The following is a 22,338-nucleotide window of genomic DNA, read 5'->3' on the forward strand; positions in this document are numbered from 1 at the left end:
CATCCTGTCTCCTATATATAAAGACCACATGGCATCCTGTCTCCTATATATAAATACCTAATGGAATCCTGTCTCCTATATATAAATACTACATGGCATCCTGTCTCCTATATATAAATACTACATGGTATCCTGTCTCCTATATATAAAGACCACATGGCATCCTGTCTCCTATATATAAATACTACATGGCATCCTGTCTCCTATATATAAATACTACATGGCATCCTGTCTCCTATATATAAATACTACATATAATCCTATCTCCTATATATAAATACTACATGGTATCCTGTCTTCTATATATAAATACTACATGGCATCCTGTCTCCTATATATAAATACTACATGGCATCCTGTCTCCTATATATAAATACTACATGGCATCCTGTCTCCTATATATAAAGACCACATGGCATCCTGTCTCCTATATATAAATACTACATGGCATCCTGTCTCCTATATATAAATACTACATGGCATCCTGTCTCCTATATATAAATACTACATGGCATCCTGTCTCCTATATATAAATACTACATGGTATCCTGTCTCCTATATATAAATACTACATATAATCCTGTCTCCTATATATAAAGACCACATGGCATCCTGTCTCCTATATATAAATACTACATATAATCCTGTCTCCTATATATAAATACTACGTTTCATCCTGTCTCCTATATATAAATACTACATATAATCCTGTCTCCTATATATAAAGACCACATATATAAAGACCACATGGCATCCTGTCTCCTATATATAAATACTACATGGCATCCTGTCTCCTATATATGAAGACCACATGGCATCCTGTCTCCTATATATAAATACTACATGGCATCCTGTCTCCTATATATAAATACTACATGCCATCCTGTCTCCTATATATAAATACTACATGGCATCCTGTCTCCTTTATATAAATACTACATGGCATCCTGTCTCCTATATATAAATACTACATGGCATCCTGTCTCCTATATATAAATACTACATGTCATCCTGTCTCCTATATATAAATACTACAACGCATCCTGTCTCCTATATATAAAGACCACATGGCATCCTGTCTCCTATATATAAATACCTAATGGAATCCTGTCTCCTATATATAAATACTACATGGCATCCTGTCTCCTATATATAAATACTACATGGTATCCTGTCTCCTATATATAAAGACCACATGGCATCCTGTCTCCTATATATAAATACTACATGGCATCCTGTCTCCTATATATAAATACTACATGGCATCCTGTCTCCTATATATAAATACTACATATAATCCTATCTCCTATATATAAATACTACATGGTATCCTGTCTTCTATATATAAATACTACATGGCATCCTGTCTCCTATATATAAATACTACATGGCATCCTGTCTCCTATATATAAATACTACATGGCATCCTGTCTCCTATATATAAAGACCACATGGCATCCTGTCTCCTATATATAAATACTACATGGCATCCTGTCTCCTATATATAAATACTACATGGCATCCTGTCTCCTATATATAAATACTACATGGCATCCTGTCTCCTATATATAAATACTACATGGTATCCTGTCTCCTATATATAAATACTACATATAATCCTGTCTCCTATATATAAAGACCACATGGCATCCTGTCTCCTATATATAAATACTACATATAATCCTGTCTCCTATATATAAATACTACGTTTCATCCTGTCTCCTATATATAAATACTACATATAATCCTGTCTCCTATATATAAAGACCACATATATAAAGACCACATGGCATCCTGTCTCCTATATATAAATACTACATGGCATCCTGTCTCCTATATATGAAGACCACATGGCATCCTGTCTCCTATATATAAATACTACATGGCATCCTGTCTCCTATATATAAATACTACATGCCATCCTGTCTCCTATATATAAATACTACATGGCATCCTGTCTCCTTTATATAAATACTACATGGCATCCTGTCTCCTATATATAAATACTACATGGCATCCTGTCTCCTATATATAAATACTACATGTCATCCTGTCTCCTATATATAAATACTACAACGCATCCTGTCTCCTATATATAAAGACCACATGGCATCCTGTCTCCTATATATAAATACCTAATGGAATCCTGTCTCCTATATATAAATACTACATGGCATCCTGTCTCCTATATATAAATACTACATGGTATCCTGTCTCCTATATATAAAGACCACATGGCATCCTGTCTCCTATATATAAATACTACATGGCATCCTGTCTCCTATATATAAATACTACATGGCATCCTGTCTCCTATATATAAATACTACATATAATCCTATCTCCTATATATAAATACTACATGGTATCCTGTCTTCTATATATAAATACTACATGGCATCCTGTCTCCTATATATAAATACTACATGGCATCCTGTCTCCTATATATAAATACTACATGGCATCCTGTCTCCTATATATAAAGACCACATGGCATCCTGTCTCCTATATATAAATACTACATGGCATCCTGTCTCCTATATATAAATACTACATGGCATCCTGTCTCCTATATATAAAGACCACATCGCATCCTGTCTCCTATATATAAATACTACATGGCATCCTGTCTCCTATATATAAATACTACATGGCATCCTGTCTCCTATATATAAATACTACATGGCATCCTGTCTCCTATATATAAATACTACATGGCATCCTGTCTCCTATATATAAATACTACATGGCATCCTGTCTCCTATAAATGAAGACCACATGGTATCCTGTCTCCTATATATAAAGACCACATGGCATCCTGTCTCCTATATATAAATACTACATGGTATCCTGTCTCCTATATATAAATACTACATATAATCCTGTCTCCTATATATAAAGACCACATGGCATCCTGTCTCCTATATATAAATACTACATGGCATCCTGTCTCCTATATATAAATACCTAATGGAATCCTGTCTCCTATATATAAATACTACATGGTATCCTGTCTCCTATATATAAAGACTACATACCATCCTGTCTCCTATATATAAATACTACATGGCATCCTGTCTCCTATATATAAATACTACATGGCATCCTGTCTCCTATATATAAAGACCACATGGCATCCTGTCTCCTATATATAAATACTACATGGCATCCTGTCTCCTATATATAAATACTACATGGCATCCTGTCTCCTATATATAAATACTACATGGCATCCTGTCTCCTATATATAAATACTACATGTCATCCTGTCTCCTATATATAAATACTACATGGCATCCTGTCTCCTATAAATGAAGACCACATGGTATCCTGTCTCCTATATATAAAGACCACATGGCATCATGTCTCCTATATATAAATACTACATGGTATCCTGTCTCCTATATATAAATACTACATATAATCCTGTCTCCTATATATAAAGACCACATGGCATCCTGTCTCCTATATATAAATACTACATGGCATCCTGTCTCCTATATATAAATACTACATTCCATCCTGTCTCCTATATATAAATACTACATATAATCCTGTCTCCTATATATATATACTACATGGTATCCTGTCTCCTATATATAAATACTACATATAATCCTGTCTCCTATATATAAAGACCACATGGCATCCTGTCTCCTATATATAAATACTACATATAATCCTGTCTCCTATATATAAATACTACGTGGCATCCTGTCTCCTATATATAAATACTACATATAATCCTTTCTCCTATATATAAAGACCACATATATAAAGACCACATGGCATCCTGTCTCCTATATATAAATTCTACATGGCATCCTGTCTCCTATATATAAAGACCACATGGCATCCTGTCTCCTATATATAAATACCACATGGCATCCTGTCTCCTATATATAAATACTACATGGCATCCTGTCTCCTATATATAATTACTACATGGCATCCTGTCTCCTATATATAAATACTACATGGCATCCTGTCTCCTATATATAAATACTACATGTCATCCTGTCTCCTATATATAAATACTACATGGCATCCTGTCTCCTATATATAAAGACCACATGGCATCCTGTCTCCTATATATAAATACCTAATGGAATCCTGTCTCCTATATATAAATACTACATGGCATCCTGTCTCCTATATATAAATACTACATGGTATCCTGTCTCCTATATATAAAGACCACATGGCATCCTGTCTCCTATATATAAATACCTAATGGAATCCTGTCTCCTATATATAAATACTACATGGTATCCTGTCTCCTATATATAAAGACTACATACCATCCTGTCTCCTATATATAAATACTACATGGCATCCTGTCTCCTATATATAAATACTACATGGCATCCTGTCTCCTATATATAAAGACCACATCGCATCCTGTCTCCTATATATAAATACTACATGGCATCCTGTCTCCTATATATAAATACTACATGGCATCCTGTCTCCTATATATAAATACTACATGGCATCCTGTCTCCTATATATAAATACTACATGGCATCCTGTCTCCTATATATAAATACTACATGGCATCCTGTCTCCTATAAATGAAGACCACATGGTATCCTGTCTCCTATATATAAAGACCACATGGCATCCTGTCTCCTATATATAAATACTACATGGTATCCTGTCTCCTATATATAAATACTACATATAATCCTGTCTCCTATATATAAAGACCACATGGCATCCTGTCTCCTATATATAAATACTACATGGCATCCTGTCTCCTATATATAAATACTACATGGCATCCTGTCTCCTATATATAAATACTACATATAATCCTATCTCCTATATATAAATACTACATGGTATCCTGTCTTCTATATATAAATACTACATGGCATCCTGTCTCCTATATATAAATACTACATGGCATCCTGTCTCCTATATATAAATACTACATGGCATCCTGTCTCCTATATATAAAGACCACATGGCATCCTGTCTCCTATATATAAATACTACATGGCATCCTGTCTCCTATATATAAATACTACATGGCATCCTGTCTCCTATATATAAATACTACATGGCATCCTGTCTCCTATATATAAATACTACATGGTATCCTGTCTCCTATATATAAATACTACATATAATCCTGTCTCCTATATATAAAGACCACATGGCATCCTGTCTCCTATATATAAATACTACATGGCATCCTGTCTCCTATATATAAATACTACATGTCATCCTGTCTCCTATATATAAATACTACATGGCATCCTGTCTCCTATATATAAAGACCACATGGCATCCTGTCTGCTATATATAAATACCTAATGGAATCCTGTCTCCTATATATAAATACTACATGGCATCCTGTCTCCTATATATAAATACTACATGGTATCCTGTCTCCTATATATAAAGACCACATGGCATCCTGTCTCCTATATATAAATACCTAATGGAATCCTGTCTCCTATATATAAATACTACATGGTATCCTGTCTCCTATATATAAAGACTACATACCATCCTGTCTCCTATATATAAATACTACATGGCATCCTGTCTCCTATATATAAATACTACATGGCATCCTGTCTCCTATATATAAAGACCACATCGCATCCTGTCTCCTATATATAAATACTACATGGCATCCTGTCTCCTATATATAAATACTACATGGCATCCTGTCTCCTATATATAAATACTACATGGCATCCTGTCTCCTATATATAAATACTACATGGCATCCTGTCTCCTATATATAAATACTACATGGCATCCTGTCTCCTATAAATGAAGACCACATGGTATCCTGTCTCCTATATATAAAGACCACATGGCATCCTGTCTCCTATATATAAATACTACATGGTATCCTGTCTCCTATATATAAATACTACATATAATCCTGTCTCCTATATATAAAGACCACATGGCATCCTGTCTCCTATATATAAATACTACATGGCATCCTGTCTCCTATATATAAATACTACATGGCATCCTGTCTCCTATATATAAATACTACATATAATCCTATCTCCTATATATAAATACTACATGGTATCCTGTCTTCTATATATAAATACTACATGGCATCCTGTCTCCTATATATAAATACTACATGGCATCCTGTCTCCTATATATAAATACTACATGGCATCCTGTCTCCTATATATAAAGACCACATGGCATCCTGTCTCCTATATATAAATACTACATGGCATCCTGTCTCCTATATATAAATACTACATGGCATCCTGTCTCCTATATATAAATACTACATGGCATCCTGTCTCCTATATATAAATACTACATGGTATCCTGTCTCCTATATATAAATACTACATATAATCCTGTCTCCTATATATAAAGACCACATGGCATCCTGTCTCCTATATATAAATACTACATATAATCCTGTCTCCTATATATAAATACTACGTTTCATCCTGTCTCCTAAATATAAATACTACATATAATCCTGTCTCCTATATATAAAGACCACATATATAAAGACCACATGGCATCCTGTCTCCTATATATAAATACTACATGGCATCCTGTCTCCTATATATGAAGACCACATGGCATCCTGTCTCCTATATATAAATACTACATGGCATCCTGTCTCCTATATATAAATACTACATGCCATCCTGTCTCCTATATATAAATACTACATGGCATCCTGTCTCCTTTATATAAATACTACATGGCATCCTGTCTCCTATATATAAATACTACATGGCATCCTGTCTCCTATATATAAATACTACATGTCATCCTGTCTCCTATATATAAATACTACAACGCATCCTGTCTCCTATATATAAAGACCACATGGCATCCTGTCTCCTATATATAAATACCTAATGGAATCCTGTCTCCTATATATAAATACTACATGGCATCCTGTCTCCTATATATAAATACTACATGGTATCCTGTCTCCTATATATAAAGACCACATGGCATCCTGTCTCCTATATATAAATACTACATGGCATCCTGTCTCCTATATATAAATACTACATGGCATCCTGTCTCCTATATATAAATACTACATATAATCCTATCTCCTATATATAAATACTACATGGTATCCTGTCTTCTATATATAAATACTACATGGCATCCTGTCTCCTATATATAAATACTACATGGCATCCTGTCTCCTATATATAAATACTACATGGTATCCTGTCTCCTATATATAAATACTACATATAATCCTGTCTCCTATATATAAAGACCACATGGCATCCTGTCTCCTATATATAAATACTACATGGCATCCTGTCTCCTATATATAAATACTACATGGCATCCTGTCTCCTATATATAAATACTACATATAATCCTATCTCCTATATATAAATACTACATGGTATCCTGTCTTCTATATATAAATACTACATGGCATCCTGTCTCCTATATATAAATACTACATGGCATCCTGTCTCCTATATATAAATACTACATGGCATCCTGTCTCCTATATATAAAGACCACATGGCATCCTGTCTCCTATATATAAATACTACATGGCATCCTGTCTCCTATATATAAATACTACATGGCATCCTGTCTCCTATATATAAATACTACATGGCATCCTGTCTCCTATATATAAATACTACATGGTATCCTGTCTCCTATATATAAATACTACATATAATCCTGTCTCCTATATATAAAGACCACATGGCATCCTGTCTCCTATATATAAATACTACATATAATCCTGTCTCCTATATATAAATACTACGTTTCATCCTGTCTCCTAAATATAAATACTACATATAATCCTGTCTCCTATATATAAAGACCACATATATAAAGACCACATGGCATCCTGTCTCCTATATATAAATACTACATGGCATCCTGTCTCCTATATATGAAGACCACATGGCATCCTGTCTCCTATATATAAATACTACATGGCATCCTGTCTCCTATATATAAATACTACATGCCATCCTGTCTCCTATATATAAATACTACATGGCATCCTGTCTCCTTTATATAAATACTACATGGCATCCTGTCTCCTATATATAAATACTACATGGCATCCTGTCTCCTATATATAAATACTACATGTCATCCTGTCTCCTATATATAAATACTACAACGCATCCTGTCTCCTATATATAAAGACCACATGGCATCCTGTCTCCTATATATAAATACCTAATGGAATCCTGTCTCCTATATATAAATACTACATGGCATCCTGTCTCCTATATATAAATACTACATGGTATCCTGTCTCCTATATATAAAGACCACATGGCATCCTGTCTCCTATATATAAATACTACATGGCATCCTGTCTCCTATATATAAATACTACATGGCATCCTGTCTCCTATATATAAATACTACATATAATCCTATCTCCTATATATAAATACTACATGGTATCCTGTCTTCTATATATAAATACTACATGGCATCCTGTCTCCTATATATAAATACTACATGGCATCCTGTCTCCTATATATAAATACTACATGGCATCCTGTCTCCTATATATAAAGACCACATGGCATCCTGTCTCCTATATATAAATACTACATGGCATCCTGTCTCCTATATATAAATACTACATGGCATCCTGTCTCCTATATATAAATACTACATGGCATCCTGTCTCCTATATATAAATACTACATGGTATCCTGTCTCCTATATATAAATACTACATATAATCCTGTCTCCTATATATAAAGACCACATGGCATCCTGTCTCCTATATATAAATACTACATATAATCCTGTCTCCTATATATAAATACTATGTTTCATCCTGTCTCCTATATATAAATACTACATATAATCCTGTCTCCTATATATAAAGACCACATATATAAAGACCACATGGCATCCTGTCTCCTATATATAAATACTACATGGCATCCTGTCTCCTATATATGAAGACCACATGGCATCCTGTCTCCTATATATAAATACTACATGGCATCCTGTCTCCTATATATAAATACTACATGCCATCCTGTCTCCTATATATAAATACTACATGGCATCCTGTCTCCTTTATATAAATACTACATGGCATCCTGTCTCCTATATATAAATACTACATGGCATCCTGTCTCCTATATATAAATACTACATGTCATCCTGTCTCCTATATATAAATACTACAACGCATCCTGTCTCCTATATATAAAGACCACATGGCATCCTGTCTCCTATATATAAATACCTAATGGAATCCTGTCTCCTATATATAAATACTACATGGCATCCTGTCTCCTATATATAAATACTACATGGTATCCTGTCTCCTATATATAAAGACCACATGGCATCCTGTCTCCTATATATAAATATCTAATGGAATCCTGTCTCCTATATATAAATACTACATGGTATCCTGTCTCCTATATATAAAGACTACATACCATCCTGTCTCCTATATATAAATACTACATGGCATCCTGTCTCCTATATATAAATACTACATGGCATCCTGTCTCCTATATATAAAGACCACATCGCATCCTGTCTCCTATATATAAATACTACATGGCATCCTGTCTCCTATATATAAATACTACATGGCATCCTGTCTCCTATATATAAATACTACATGGTATCCTGTCTCCTATATATAAATACTACATGGTATCCTGTCTCCTATATATAAATACTACATGGCATCCTGTCTCCTATATATAAAGACCACATGGCATCCTGTCTCCTATATATAAATACTACATGGCATCCTGTCTCCTATATATAAAGACCACATGGCATCCTGTCTCCTATATATAAATACTACATGGCATACTGTCTCCTATATATAAATACTACATGGCATCCTGTCTCCTATATATAAATACTACATGGCATCCTATCTCCTATATATAAATACTACATGGCATCCTGTCTCCTATATATAAATACTACATGTCATCCTGTCTCCTATATATAAATACTACATGGCATCCTGTCTCCTATATATAAAGACCACATGGCATCATGTCGCCTATATATAAATACCTAATGGAATCCTGTCTCCTATATATAAATACTACATGGCATCCTGTCTCCTATATATAAATACTACATGGTATCCTGTCTCCTATATATAAAGACCACATGGCATCCTGTCTCCTATATATAAATACCTAATGGAATCCTGTCTCCTATATATAAATACTACATGGTATCCTGTCTCCTATATATAAAGACTACATACCATCCTGTCTCCTATATATAAATACTACATGGCATCCTGTCTTCTATATATAAATACTACATGGCATCCTGTCTCCTATATATAAAGACCACATGGCATCCTGTCTCCTATATATAAATACTACATGGCATCCTGTCTCCTATATATAAATACTACATGGCATCCTGTCTCCTATATATAAATACTACATGTCATCCTGTCTCCTATATATAAATACTACATGGCATCCTGTCTCCTATATATAAATACTACATGGCATCCTGTCTCCTATAAATGAAGACCACATGGTATCCTGTCTCCTATATATAAAGACCACATGGCATCCTGTCTCCTATATATAAATACTACATGGTATCCTGTCTCCTATATATAAATACTACATATAATCCTGTCTCCTATATATAAAGACCACATTTCATCCTGTCTCCTATATATAAATACTACATGGCATCCTGTCTCCTATATATAAATACTACATGGCATCCTGTCTCCTATATATAAATACTACATTTAATCCTGTCTCCTATATATAAATACTACATGGTATCCTGTCTCCTATATATAAATACTACATATAATCCTGTCTCCTATATATAAAGACCACATGGCATCCTGTCTCCTATATATAAATACTACATATAATCCTGTCTCCTATATATAAATACTACATGGCATCCTGTCTCCTATATATAAATACTACATATAATCCTGTCTCCTATATATAAAGACCACATATATAAAGACCACATGGCATCCTGTCTCCTATATATAAATACTACATGGCATCCTGTCTCCTATATATAAAGACCACATGGCATCCTGTCTCCTATATATAAATACTACATGGCATCCTGTCTCCTATATATAAATACTCCAATTCATCCTGTCTCCTATATATAAATATTACATGGCATCCTGTCTCCTATATATAAATACTGCATGGCATCCTGTCTCCTATATATAAATACTACATGGCATCCTGTCTCCTATATATAAATACTACATGTCATCCTGTCTCCTATATATAAATACTACATGTCATCCTGTCTCCTATATATAAAGACCACATGGCATCCTGTCTCCTATATATAAATACCTAATGGAATCCTGTCTCCTATATATAAATACTACATGGCATCCTGTCTCCTATATATAAATACTACATGGTATCCTGTCTCCTATATATAAAGACAACATGGCATCCTGTCTCCTATATATAAATACCTAATGGAATCCTGTCTCCTATATATAAATACTACATGGTATCCTGTCTCCTATATATAAAGACTACATACCATCCTGTCTCCTATATATAAATACTACATGGCATCCTGTCTCCTATATATAAATACTACATGGCATCCTGTCTCCTATATATAAAGACCACATGGCATCCTGTCTCCTATATATAATTACTACATGGCATCCTGTCTCCTATATATAAATACTACATTGCATCCTGTCTCCTATATATAAATACTACATGGCATCCTGTCTCCTATATATAAATACTACATGGTATCCTGTCTCCTATATATAAATACTACATATAATCCTGTCTCCTATATATAAAGACCACATGGCATCCTGTCTCCTATATATAAATACTACATATAATCCTGTCTCCTATATATAAATACTACATGTCATCCTGTCTCCTATATATAAATTCTACATATAATCCTGTCTCCTATATATAAAGACCACATGGCATCCTGTCTCCTATATATAAATACTACATATAATCCTGTCTCCTATATATAAATACTACATGGCATCCTGTCTCCTATATATAAATACTACATATAATCCAGTCTCCTATATATAAAGACCACATATATAAAGACCACATGGCATCCTGTCTCCTATATATAAATACTACATGGCATCCTGTCTCCTATATATAAAGACCACATGGCATCCTGTCTCCTATATATAAATACTACATGGTATCCTGTCTCCTATATATAAATACTACAATTCATCCTGTCTCCTATATATAAATACTACATGGCATCCTGTCTCCTATATATAAATACTGCATGGCATCCTGTCTCCTATATATAAATACTACATGGCATCCTGTCTCCTATATATAAATACTACATGTCATCCTGTCTCCTGTATATAAATACTACATGGCATCCTGTCTCCTATATATAAAGACCACATGGCATCCTGTCTCCTATATATAAATACCTAATGGAATCCTGTCTCCTATATATAAATACTACATGTCATCCTGTCTCCTATATATAAATACTACATGGTATCCTGTCTCCTATATATAAAGACCACATGGCATCCTGTCTCCTATATATAAATACCTAATGGAATCCTGTCTCCTATATATAAATACTACATGGTATCCTGTCTCCTATATATAAAGACCACATCGCATCCTGTCTCCTATATATAAATACTACATGGCATCCTGTCTCCTATATATAAATACTACATGGCATCCTGTCTCCTACATATAAATACTACATGGCATCCTGTCTCCTATATATAAATACTACATGGCATCCTGTCTCCTATATATAAATACTACATGGCATCCTGTCTCCTATAAATGAAGACCACATGGTATCCTGTCTCCTACATATAAAGACCACATGGCATCCTGTCTCCTATATATAAATACTACATGGTATCCTGTCTCCTATATATAAATACTACATATAATCCTGTCTCCTATATATAAAGACCACATGGCATCCTGTCTCCTATATATAAATACTACATGGCATCCTGTCTCCTATATATAAATACCTAATGGAATCCTGTCTCCTATATATAAATACTACATGGTATCCTGTCTCCTATATATAAAGACTACATACCATCCTGTCTCCTATATATAAATACTACATGGCATCCTGTCTCCTATATATAAATACTACATGGCATCCTGTCTCCTATATATAAAGACCACATGGCATCCTGTCTCCTATATATAAATACTACATGGCATCCTGTCTCCTATATATAAATACTACATGGCATCCTGTCTCCTATATATAAATACTACATGGCATCCTGTCTCCTATATATAAATACTACATGTCATCCTGTCTCCTATATATAAATACTACATGGCATCCTGTCTCCTATAAATGAAGACCACATGGTATCCTGTCTCCTATATATAAAGACCACATGGCATCATGTCTCCTATATATAAATACTACATGGTATCCTGTCTCCTATATATAAATACTACATATAATCCTGTCTCCTATATATAAAGACCACATGGCATCCTGTCTCCTATATATAAATACTACATGGCATCCTGTCTCCTATATATAAATACTACATTCCATCCTGTCTCCTATATATAAATACTACATATAATCCTGTCTCCTATATATATATACTACATGGTATCCTGTCTCCTATATATAAATACTACATATAATCCTGTCTCCTATATATAAAGACCACATGGCATCCTGTCTCCTATATATAAATACTACATATAATCCTGTCTCCTATATATAAATACTACGTGGCATCCTGTCTCCTATATATAAATACTACATATAATCCTTTCTCCTATATATAAAGACCACATATATAAAGACCACATGGCATCCTGTCTCCTATATATAAATACTACATGGCATCCTGTCTCCTATATATAAAGACCACATGGCATCCTGTCTCCTATATATAAATACCACATGGCATCCTGTCTCCTATATATAAATACTACATGGCATCCTGTCTCCTATATATAAATACTACATGGCATCCTGTCTCCTATATATAAATACTACATGGCATCCTGTCTCCTATATATAAATACTACATGTCATCCTGTCTCCTATATATAAATACTACATGGCATCCTGTCTCCTATATATAAAGACCACATGGCATTCTGTCTCCTATATATAAATACCTAATGGAATCCTGTCTCCTATATATAAATACTACATGGCATCCTGTCTCCTATATATAAATACTACATGGTATCCTGTCTCCTATATATAAAGACCACATGGCATCCTGTCTCCTATATATAAATACCTAATGGAATCCTGTCTCCTATATATAAATACTACATGGTATCCTGTCTCCTATATATAAAGACTACATACCATCCTGTCTCCTATATATAAATACTACATGGCATCCTGTCTCCTATATATAAATACTACATGGCATCCTGTCTCCTATATATAAAGACCACATCGCATCCTGTCTCCTATATATAAATACTACATGGCATCCTGTCTCCTATATATAAATACTACATGGCATCCTGTCTCCTATATATAAATACTACATGGCATCCTGTCTCCTATATATAAATACTACATGGCATCCTGTCTCCTATATATAAATACTACATGGCATCCTGTCTCCTATAAATGAAGACCACATGGTATCCTGTCTCCTATATATAAAGACCACATGGCATCCTGTCTCCTATATATAAATACTACATGGTATCCTGTCTCCTATATATAAATACTACATATAATCCTGTCTCCTATATATAAAGACCACATGGCATCCTGTCTCCTATATATAAATACTACATGGCATCCTGTCTCCTATATATAAATACTACATGGCATCCTGTCTCCTATATATAAATACTACATATAATCCTATCTCCTATATATAAATACTACATGGTATCCTGTCTTCTATATATAAATACTACATGGCATCCTGTCTCCTATATATAAATACTACATGGCATCCTGTCTCCTATATATAAATACTACATGGCATCCTGTCTCCTATATATAAAGACCACATGGCATCCTGTCTCCTATATATAAATACTACATGGCATCCTGTCTCCTATATATAAATACTACATGGCATCCTGTCTCCTATATATAAATACTACATGGCATCCTGTCTCCTATATATAAATACTACATGGCATCCTGTCTCCTATATATAAATACTACATGGCATCCTGTCTCCTATAAATGAAGACCACATGGTATCCTGTCTCCTATATATAAAGACCACATGGCATCCTGTCTCCTATATATAAATACTACTCGGTATCCTGTCTCCTATATATAAATACTACATATAATCCTGTCTCCTATATATAAAGACCACATGGCATCCTGTCTCCTATATATAAATACTAAATGGCATCCTGTCTCCTATATATAAATACTACATGGCATCCTGTCTCCTATATATAAATACTACATATAATCCAGTCTCCTATATATAAATACTACATGGTATCCTGTCTTCTATATATAAATACTACATGGCATCCTGTCTCCTATATATAAATACTACATGGCATCCTGTCTCCTATATATAAATACTACATGGCATCCTGTCTCCTATATATAAATACTACATGGCATCCTGTCTCCTATATATAAATAATACATGGCATCCTGTCTCCTATATATAAATACTACATGGTATCCTGTCTCCTATATATAAAGACTAAATGGCATCCTGTCTCCTATATATAAATACTACATGGCATCCTGTCTCCTATATATAAAGACCACATATATAAAGACCACGGGTGGGCCTTCCTACGTGGACCCCGCTCCACCCTCGGCTTAGCCCACTTAGGTGGCGTCCCTGGCTGCGCCGGAGGACTGGCAGGCGACCCTGGCTGCGCTCCGGACTGGCGGGCGGCTCTGGCGGCTCCGGACTGGCGGGCGGCTCTGGCGGCTCCGGACTGGCGGGCAGCTCTGGCGGCTCCGGACTGGCGGGCGGCTCTGGCGGCTCCGGATTGGCGGGCGGCTCTGGCGGCTCCGGACTGGCGGCGGCTCTGGCGGCTCTGGCCCAGGATTCACCCGCTGGGGAGACATGCAGGAGGCCTGGTCCGAGGAGGAGGCACAGGATGTACCAGGATGGGGAGACCCACTGGAGGCCTGGTCCTGGGAGGAGGCACAGGATAGACCAGGCTGGAGAGACCCCCTGGAAACCTGGTCCTGGGAGGAGGCACAGGATAAACCAGGCTGGAGAGACCCACTGGAGGCCTGGTCCGAGGAGGAGGCACAGGATAAACCAGGCTGTGGGGGAGCACTGGAGTTCTGGTGCATAGGCTTGCCACCCATACTCCAGGCTGAATGCCCACTCTTGCCCGGCACGGGCGGAGCGCAGGCATAGGACGAACTGAACCCTCCCAGTGCCCCGGAGACACAGTGCGCAGCGCCGGCACAGGATAGCCTGGACCGAAACAGCGCACTGAAGACCAGACACGCTGAGCTGGCATAATCCGTCCTTGCTCGATGCCCACACTCGCATGGCACTTCCGGGGGGCTGGTCTATAGCGCACCGGGCTATGAGCGTGCACTGGAGACACCGTGCGCTTCACAGCATAGCACGGTGCCTGACCAGTACCACGCTGCTTCCGGTAAGCACGGGGAGTTGGCCCAGAATTCGATCCTGGCTCTGCCACACTCCCCGTGTGGCAGAGCCACACGTGCCTGTTGCGCTCCCTTGCCTCATACCACCGCCTCTCGATCTCCCACTGCGGGCAGCGATACTCCCCAGCTTGAGCCCATGGTCCCTTTCCGTCCAGTAATTCCTCCCACTGCCAAGAATCCTGAATGCTCCTCTCCTGGCGCTGCTCCTTCCTCCGCTGCTTGGTCCGTTGTTGGTGGGTGAATCTGTAACAGTCGTCGTTGAAATGAGACCAAGGTGCAGCGGAGGATGTGTTCATCTTGTAAGGTTTAATGACCGAATGAACACTATACAAAATGAAACCAAAAAACGACCAGCCACAGTTCTGTCAGGATACAAACTAAACAGAAAACATTCACCCACAAACCCCAAAGGAAAAGCAGGCTGCCTATGTATGACTCTCAATCAGCAACAACGATCTACACCTATTCCTGATTGAGAGCCATACACGGCCGAAACAAAGAAAACCACCAACATAGAAAAATAAATCTAGAACGCCCACCCATGTCACACCCTGGCCTAACCAAAAATAGAGAACAAAAAACCCTCTCTATGGCCAGAGCGTTACAAGGGCACTGGTCTAAAGTAGTGCACTATATAGGGAATAGGGTGCAATTTGGGACTGTTATTAGATTATCATAATTGCATGACAAACTGTCATTACATGAACTATGAGAGATTGACAAAAACCAAATTATCTCTGATGGTTAATATAATATCAATATAAAATCTAAAAAGCTCTGGTCATGAATTTTTTCGAGTTACAACATTTTATCTAGATTGTTAGCTTGAGTGTGGAATTGTGTCCCAAATGGCCCCTTTTGTCTTACATAATGCAGTATGTTTGACCAGGGCCTGTAGTTAAACCCATTGGGATCTGGTTTGGCCAGGGCCTGTAGTTAAACCCATTGGCATCTGGTTTGGCCAGGGCCTGTAGTTAAACCCATTGGGATCTGGTTTGGCCAGGGCCTGTAGTTAAACCATTTGGGATCTGGTTTGGCAAGGGCCCGTAGTTAAAACCATTGGGCTCTGGTTTGACCAGGGACTGTAGTTAAACCCATTGCCATCTGGTTTGTCAAACGCCTGTAGTTAAACCCATTGGGATCTGGTTTGGCCAGGGCCCGTAGTTAAACCCATTGGGATCTGGTTTGACCGGCACCTGTAGTTAAACCCATTGGGATCTGGTTTGGCCAGGGCCTGTAGTTAAACCCATTGGGATCTGGTTTGACAGGGCTTGTAGTTAAACCCATTGGGATCTGGTTTGGCCAGCACCTGTAGTTAAACCCATTGGGATCTTGTTTGACCAGGGCTTGTAGTTAAACCCATTGGGATCTGGTTTGGCCAGGACCTGTAGTTAAACCCATTGGGATCTTGTTTGACCAGGGCTTGTAGTTAAACCTATTGGAATCTTGTTTGACCGGGGCCTGTAGTTAAACCCATTGGGATCTGGTTTGACCGGGGCCTGTAGTTGAACCCATTGGGATCTGGTTTGACCGGGGCCTGTAGTTAAACCCATTGGGATCTTGTTTGACAGGGCTTGTAGTTAAACCTATTGGGATCTGGTTTGACCAGGGCCTGTAGTTAAACCCATTGGGATCTTGTTTGACCAGGGCTTGTAGTTAAACCTATTGGGATCTGGTTTGACCGGGGCCTGTAGTTAAACCCATTGGGATCTGGTTTGACCGGGGCCTGTAGTTAAACCCATTGGGATCTGGTTTGACCGGGGCCTGTAGTTAAACCCATTGGGATCTTGTTTGACAGGGCTTGTAGTTAAACCTATTGGGATCTGGTTTGACCAGGGCCTGTAGTTAAACCCATTGGGATCTTGTTTGACCAGGGCTTGTAGTTAAACCTATTGGAATCTGGTTTGACCGGGGCCTGTAGTTAAACCCATTGGGATCTGGTTTGACCGGGGCCTGTAGTTAAACCCATTGGGATCTGGTTTGACCGGGGCCTGTAGTTAAACCCATTGGGATCTTGTTTGACAGGGCTTGTAGTTAAACCTATTGGGATCAGGTTTGACCAGGGCCTGTAGTTAAACCCATTGGGATCTGGTTTGACCTTGGCCTGTAGTTAAAGTCATTGGGATCTGGTTTGACCGGGGCCTGTAGTTAAAGTCATTGGGATCTGGTCTGACACAGTGCACTATATAGGGAATAGGGCCCTGGTCTAGGTGTAGGGTGCCATGTGGAATGCATTCTAGGAGGGCTCTAGTGAGGTGTAACCTTGGAGACACCAGGGGAATATTAATACTTTCATAAAATATGAATTGGATTAGTGAGTTTGTTAGAACAACCAAAATATGTTCTGCAAGACCTGGAGTTTACATCATGAACAATAGTACACTGCTTTTCATCAGGACCAATAGGGTATGTAGTGCACTACATTTGATCAGGACCAATATGGTATGTAGTGCACTACATTTGACCAGGACCAATAGGGTATGTAGTGCACTACATTTTATCAGGACCAATAGGGTAAGTAGTGCACTATATTTGATCAGGGCCAATAGGGTATGTAGTGCACTACATTTGATCTGGACCAATAGGGCAAGTAGTGCACTACATTTGATCAGGACCAATAGGGTAAGTAGTGCACTACATTTGATCAGGACCAATAGGGTATGTAGTGCACTACATTTGATCAGGACCAATAGGGTAAGTAGTTCACTACATTTGATCAGGACCAATATGGTATGTAGTGCACTACATTTGATCAGGACCAATAGGGTATGTAGTGCACTACATTTGATCAGGACCAATAGGGCAAGTAGTGCACTACATTTGATCAGGGCCAATAGGGTATGTACTGCACTACATTTGATCAGGGCCAATAGAGTAAGTAGTGCACTACATTTGATCTGGACCAATAGGGTAAGTAGTGCACTACATTTGATCAGGACCAATAGGGTAAGTAGTGCACTACATTTGATCAGGACCAATAGTGTATGTAGTGCACTACATTTGATCAGGACCAATAGTATGTAGTGCACTACATTTGATCTGGACCAATAGGGTAAGTAGTGCACTACATTTGATCAGGACGAATAGGGTATGTAGTGCACTACATTTGATAAGGACCAATAGGGTATGTAGTGCACTACATTTGATCAGGACCAATAGGGTAAGTAATGAACTATATAGGTAGTAGTGCAGTTTTAGAAGGCTGAAGTATCTCTTCAGTACTTGTTTTAATTTAACTAAGCTAATTACTGGTGGAAAGTTATTTAAATTCTTATGGATGGGTGGCAGTATTGAGTAGCTTGGATGAAGAAGGTTCCCAGAGTAAACTGCCTGCTACTCAGGCCCAGAAGCTAAGATATGCATATTATTAGTGGATTTGGATAGAGAACACTCTGAAGTTTCTAAAACTGTTTGAAAGATGTCTGTGAGTATAACAGAACTCATATGGCAGGCAAAAACCTGAGAAACAATCCAACCAGGAAGTGTGGAAATCTGAGGTTTGTAGTTTTTCAAGTGATTGCCTATCCAGTATACAGTGTCTGTGGGGTCATTTTGCCCTTCCTAAGGCTTCCACTAGTCTTTAGAATGTTGTTTCATGCTTCTACTGTGAATGGGGAGAGAATAAGAGCATATGGAGTCAGATGACTGAGAAAATGACATGAGCTCAATCGCACGCACTCCCGTGAGAGTTAGGTGTGTTCCTTTTCATCTCTGAAGACAAAGGAATCATCCGGTTGGAATATTATGGAAGATTTATGATAAAAACATCCTAAAGATTGATTCTATACATCATTTGACATGTTTCTACGAACTGTAATATAACTTTTTTTACTTTCCGTCTGAACTTACTGCGTGAGCACAGCGCATTTGGAGTACTCTACCGAACGCACAAACAAAAAGGAGGTATTTGGACATAAAGGATGGACTTTATCGAACAAAACAAACATTTATTGTGGAACTGGGATTCTTGGGAGTGCATTCTGATGAAGATCATCAATGGTAAGTGAATATTTATAATGGTATTTGTGACTTCTGTTGACTCCAAAATGGTGGGTATCTGTATGGCTTGTTTTGATGTCTGAGCGCTGTACTCAGATTATTGCAAAGTTTGCTTTCGCCGTGAAGCTTTTTTGAAATCTGACACAGCGGTTGTATTAAGGAGAAGTGTATCTTTAATTCTGTGCATAACACTTGTATATTTTATCAAAGTTGATGATAAGTATTTCTGTAAATTGATGTGGCTCTCTGCAAAGTCACCGGAGGATTTGGAGGCAAAACATTACTGAACTTAAACAGCGGTTGACATGCTTCGAAGTACGGTAATGGAATATTTAGAAATCTTTTGTCACGAAATGCGCCATGCTCGTGACCCTTATTTACACTTCGGATAGTGTCTTGAACGCACGAACAAAACGCCGCTATTTGGATATAACAATGGATTATTTTGAACCAAACCAACATTTGTTATTGAAGTAGCAGTCCTGGAATATTCCATTACCGTACTTCGAAGCATGTCAACCGCTGTTTAAAATCAATTTTTATGCAATTTATCTCGTAACAAAGAGATAATATTCCGACCGGGAATCTCCTTTTCGGCAAACAGAGGAAAAATCACAAAGACGGGGGTGGCCAGGGCACGCGCCTAAGCCCACAGTCCCTTGATCGGCCACTTGAGAAAGGCGATAATGTGTTTCAGCCTGGGGCTGGGATGACGACATTCAGGTTTTTCCCGGGCTCTGAGCGCCCATGGAAGACGTAGGAAGTGTCACGTTAGAGCAGAGATCCTTTGTAAAAGATAGAGATGGCAAAGAAGTTCAAGAAATGGTCAGACAGGCCACTTCCTGTAAAGGAATCTCTCAGGTTTTGACCTGCCATTTGAGTTCTGTTATACTCACAGACACCATTCAAACAGTATTAGAAACTTTGGAGTGTTTTCTATCCAAAGCCAATAATTATATGCATATTCTAGTTACTTGGCAGGAGTAGTAACCAGATTAAATCGGGTACGTTTTTTATCCAGCCGTGAAAATACTGCCCCCTAGCCATAACAGGTTATAATCAATTTTTATGCCATTTTTCTCGTAAAAAAGCGATAATATTCCGACCGGGAATCTGCGTTTAGGTAAACAGACGAAAGAAAACAAAGCATGGGGTCGACTCGGGCACGCGCCTGAGTCTCACAGTACTGTGACCAGCCACTATCCAAACGCGCTACTTTTTTTCAGCCAGAGCCTGCAAAGCCACGATTCAGCTTTTTGCCGCCTTCTGAGAGCCCATGAGAGCCGTAGGAAGTGTCACATAACAGCAGAGATCCCCTGTAATGCATAGAGATAATCAAGAAGGCCAAGAAATTGTCAGACAGGGCACTTCCTGCATGGAATCTTCTCAGGTTTTGGCCTGCCAAATGAGTTCTGTTATCCTCTTGACGTTACCCTAGGATAGGGGGCGCCACAGCGCATTTTGGAAAGAAATCGTGCCCATTTTCAACGGCCTACTAATCAAACTCAGAAGCTAGGATATGCATATAATTAATACCTGTGGATAGAAAACACCCTAAAGTTTCTAAAACTGTTTGAATGGTGTCTGTGAGTATAACAGAACTCATATGGCAGTCAAAACCCAGAGACCGATTGAAACAGGAAGTGGAATTCTGAATTGTGGACTCAACTTCACGTCGTTGCCTATTATTCACACCGCGAGCTATCGTTCATTGAGCACTTC

Source organism: Salmo salar, chromosome 04, assembly GCF_965601325.2.
Source record: "Salmo salar chromosome 04, fSalSal1, whole genome shotgun sequence".
Lineage (NCBI taxonomy): Eukaryota > Metazoa > Chordata > Actinopteri > Salmoniformes > Salmonidae > Salmo > Salmo salar.